Consider the following 4,655-nt stretch of genomic DNA (forward strand, 5'->3'; position numbering starts at 1 on the left):
CCTGGAGAAGTTGGCATAACACATTGAACTTGGTTAGCTTCAAGGTTCATGATCATTCTTAACTCACCTTGGAGCTGATTCCCAGGTGAGGAGAGCTGGAAACTTGCCACAAGAGTAGAAATGGCTAGTTACAAGCCATATCCTCAAATTCTTGAAGTAATACTAAAGTTTCTGAACGTGTGCAGAGTATTTTCTTCTTATCGTTTACACACAAAATAAGCTCAGACCAATCTGGAATTAGGGGAAAGTGCTTCAAGAAGGCTGGTGACCTCCAGTGCTTTTCAATTTGGAAATTCAACACCAGCAATAGCTTACTGCATATAGCCTCCAAGGCAAAAAACAAAACAAAACAAACAAACAAAAATCACTGGTGTCTTTGACTTATAGAATTCTCTAAAACCTGTTTAAGAAGTTGGGCGGGATGCCTGGAAGAAGTTGAAAACAAACAGGAACTTGCCGCTAATTAAACCATCCCTGCTCCACTAAGCCCTGGGGCTGTTTTGAATACCAGGACTCAGCTTGGGGTTCAGTGAGATTACCTCTGAGCATGTGTAGAGCGTGACCTGTTTCTATCACTGCGAGACTGCATCAAGGATTCAAGGTTAAGGTTTCTTACACAAAAGGGTGATTCTACACATATTTAGGGCCTGTCACATTTAAAAAAGTTAACTCCTTCAGGATTCCTCCTTGATTAAAAAACAAGATCACAAGAGCTGAAAAAGCTGGAAAAGAACCCAAGTATCCCAACAATTTCAGCAGCAGCCACCAGAGGGCGCGGCCCTTTCAATGCTCAATAGCTGTCCCATGTGGCAGTCTCTTCCCCTGTAGCTTAACCAAAGTCCTTCTAAAAGTGACTTTGTGGGGCATCTTTTCAGAGTGATCATTGCTTGGCTTAACCCTTTCTCGCTCTCTTCCATCCCAACATAGAATGATGCAGTCTGAAAGCAGGGATCTTTGATGAGTACCACCTTGTGAGTAGATGAACCCTAGCATGTATCTGTCTGCAGTGCGGGCAGGGGTCATTTCCTGCAGGAGCGCACAGGAGCGGAGCTCTGGCAGTAAAGAGCCCAGGGGGTGGGCACATGCAACAAGCTCCGCCCCCTGCTCCCAGCAGCCCAGGGCCACGAGGAGCAAGAAGCAGCCAGGTAAGTTGCAGAGCCCCCCACGGCCCTAACGCTGAAGCGCAGAGCCTGGGGAAGGCCTCTGGAGCCCCACCACCCACCTTTCCTGGCACCTGGCTGGTGCGGGGTGGCGGTGGTAGGGGCTTGATTGGGGGGGCCATGTGGGTGGCGGGGCCTTGATGAGGGGTAAGGGAGCTGCCCTTTCTTTCATTCTGTCCTTTTTTCCTTCTCCTTCTTTCCCTCCTTTCCCTCTCTCCCTCCCTCTTTCTCTTTTCCTCCTTTTCCTTCTCTTTTTCCCCCTCCTTCCTTCCTGCACATATCTGTGCGCTCCCCCTCCCGATAGCAATCCAAAACAGTCCAGTGGCACCTTTAAGGCCAAGGCTTATTCAGGGATAAGCTCTCCCTCCTCTGTGAGGGCAGATCTGCGCATCCCCCCCATAGCTAGCAATCCAAAACAGTCCAGTGGAGCCTGAGCAGTGGGTGTTGCCTTCTGACACACTTCCGGTGATGTCAGGGGGTGTGGCATATGCAAATAAGTTTGCTAATGAGCTCCTGCACCTTTTTCTATGAAATGACCCGAATGCGGGACAAGTTCTTCAATGAAAGCCCATTGTTTGTGCCAACCTACAGAAAATGATAAACACCATTGCTTCCCTGGATAAGTTTTCCTTTGCAGAAATGAACAGGGCCTTCCCCGTGCCAATATGTTACTGCCAGCTGGGACAAAAAGGCAAAATTGGTTGATTTTCGAGGGGTTGTTTTATATCCCAGGTGCTTTTCTGCTTATAGGAAGAAAACAGTAAGTGGCTATACTTTGCAGATATCAGTAAACAATGTGTGACAGTGTCCCCAAAGGACAAAGTCATCCAGCAACATCTCTAAAATAAAGTGCCATCTAGTCACAACCAATTTATGGCAACGGTCAGAGGTGGTTTGCCCTTGTCTGTCTCTGTGTAGCAACCCTGGACTTCTTTGGTGAGCTTCCATCCATCATGGCCAACCCTGCTTAGCTTCTCAGCTCTGCCAAAGTCAGGCTAGTCGGGGCTATTCAGGCTGCCCACATCACTGTATATTCTGAAAAAAAACAACCTAAACCAAAACCAGCTGGGAGGGATGCCTTCTGTCCTGGAGATTTAAGGATGGCCTTGCATCACTGTTCCCATGAGTTGCTTCATGTTTCCTAAACAGCAATGCACACACTGATTGGCTCATCTAAGCCACGGAACTTGTTCTGAAACTAAATAAAGCATTTTTCAGGAGGTATAACATTATATAACTTAGTTAAAAATAATTTAAGAAAATGCAACCTCCTGCAGCACTGCCCAGAAGCAACAGCTGTTAGGTTACTGGGTAGAAGAGTTTATTTTCAGATCACGGGGGGGGGTTCTAAAAACTAATCCTATTTTTTTAAAGAGTCAATCACTTATCATTTAACAACTGAGCAAAATGACAACATTTAGGTAGTAGGAGTATGTTAAATTGCTGGGGGGGGGGAGGATAGCAAAGAATCCTTTTAGGAATAGACAGGAGAGCAATTCTAGGCACCAGGGGCTGGAACCTGGTGTCTGTAATGATTTGCCAAGCCCAGCCCCCTCTACCACACCACAACGATGTATTGCACTGTACTTCTAATGCTTGATCTCCGAAAGACATTTCTTTCCTCTCCCTGTGGTTCTTTATGGCTCTTACCCCAAGGGCCCTGACCTGGATAGCCCAGGCTAGCCCGATCGCATCAGAACTCGGAAGCTAAGCAGGGTCGGCCTTGGCTAGTATTTGGAAGGGTGACCTCCAAGGAATACCAGGGTTGTGACCCAGAGGCAGACAATTTTGGGGGGGAGGTTTGAATCCCTAGTCTTAACATGGAAGACTGCTGGATAACATAGGCAAGACTACCTCACAGGGTTGTTGTTACGAGGAGGAAAGAAGTATGTCACAAGCTGCTTTCTCTCTGTTGAGGAGAATAGTGGAATAAATAAATTAATTAAATTAATAAATTAAATTAAGATAGATCCAGGTGGGTAGCCGTGTTGGTCTGAAGCAACAGAACGAAATCGGAGTCCAGTGGCACCTCGAAGACCAACAATATTTTATTCGGGGTATGAGCTTTCGTGTACACGCACATTTCTTCAGGACAAAGTTATCAACGCCATGGGAAAATGAACGCAAGACGCCTGCACTCTGAATCAGACCCCTCAGTCTGTCATGGTCAGCATCGTCTACTCAGACTGGCAGTAGTGTTCCTGCGTCTCAGTAGGAGGGTTTTCACATCACCTACCACCTGGTCTTTTCAAATGAAGATGCCAGAGTTTGGAGACCGTTTGCATGGTATTACTGAGCCACGTGGCCCCTTCCCTACCTGGACCCTGCAGCATGCAAGGAACTCAGAGGCAGACCCTTCCCTTGCCTTCCCCCAGCAGCCTCACAGACTCCCCGAAAGTCAAAACGAGGGGCTCCCTGGCAGATACAGCCTCTCAAGAGAGGAGCCGAGGCATCTGTGTCATTCACAAGGGAGCAAAGTTCGAATCCAGTGGCACCTTTAAGACCAACAAAGTTCAATTCTGGGCATAAGCTTTCATGTGCATGCACACCTAACTTGTACCCGGAATTAAACTCTGCTGGTCTTAAAGGTGCCACTGGACTCAAACTTTGTTTTATTGCTTCAAACCAACACTGCTACCCACCTAAATCTACATTCACAAGAGAGGTTCTGCAAAGATGGCATCCGTTAATGAAGGCACTCTGTACGTGCTCACAACATACCCACTCTGGTTCAGTATAACCAGGGCTTTTTTTCTGGAAAAAGAGGTGCCGGAACTCTCAAGAGGGAAATGAAGTTTTCAATCTGTATACTGAAAACTCATGCACTTTTAAACATTAAAAAAAAATTTTTTTGCTGAAGAGGTTCCGGAATTCTGTTCTGATGCATTCTCCCAGGAAAAAAAGCCCTAAGTATAACCAAAGCTAAACAAAACACCACGAGCACAACTAATGCCGTGGGAGGGGAAAAAGTCTGGGAACATTTACATGGGCTATTCGGCAGAACTGGTAATGGATCGGTGAAGGGTCGGCGATCTGCCCCCCCGGGCTGCCTCCTCTCCCCTCCCCCCCTCCTCAAAGCGGCACTTCCCATCCCATAATACACATGAACACATGAAGCGGCCTCATACTGAACCAGACCCTTGGTCCATCAAAATCAGATCCTTTCCCACCACCTACTAGAAGAAGAAGAGGAGGAGAAGAGATTGGATTTATACCCCGCCCTTCACTACCCAAAGGAGTCTCAGAGCGGCTTACAAACTCCTTTCCCTTCCCCTCCCCCCACAACAGACACCCTGTGAGGTGGGTGGGGCTGAGAGAGCTCTGACACAAACTGCTCTTTTTCAAGGACAGCTGTGCCAGAGCTTGTGACTGACCCAAGGTCACATCAGCAGGTGTAAGTGGAGGAGTGGGGAATCAAACCCGGTCCTCCCACATTAGAGTCTGCGCACTTAACCACTACACCAAACTGGCTCTTTTAACTGGAGATGGCAGGGA

The sequence above is a fragment of the Gekko japonicus genome, unplaced genomic scaffold (assembly GCF_001447785.1).
Source record: "Gekko japonicus isolate JY-2015 unplaced genomic scaffold, Gekko_japonicus_V1.1 scaffold563, whole genome shotgun sequence".
NCBI classification, from domain to species: domain Eukaryota; kingdom Metazoa; phylum Chordata; class Lepidosauria; order Squamata; family Gekkonidae; genus Gekko; species Gekko japonicus.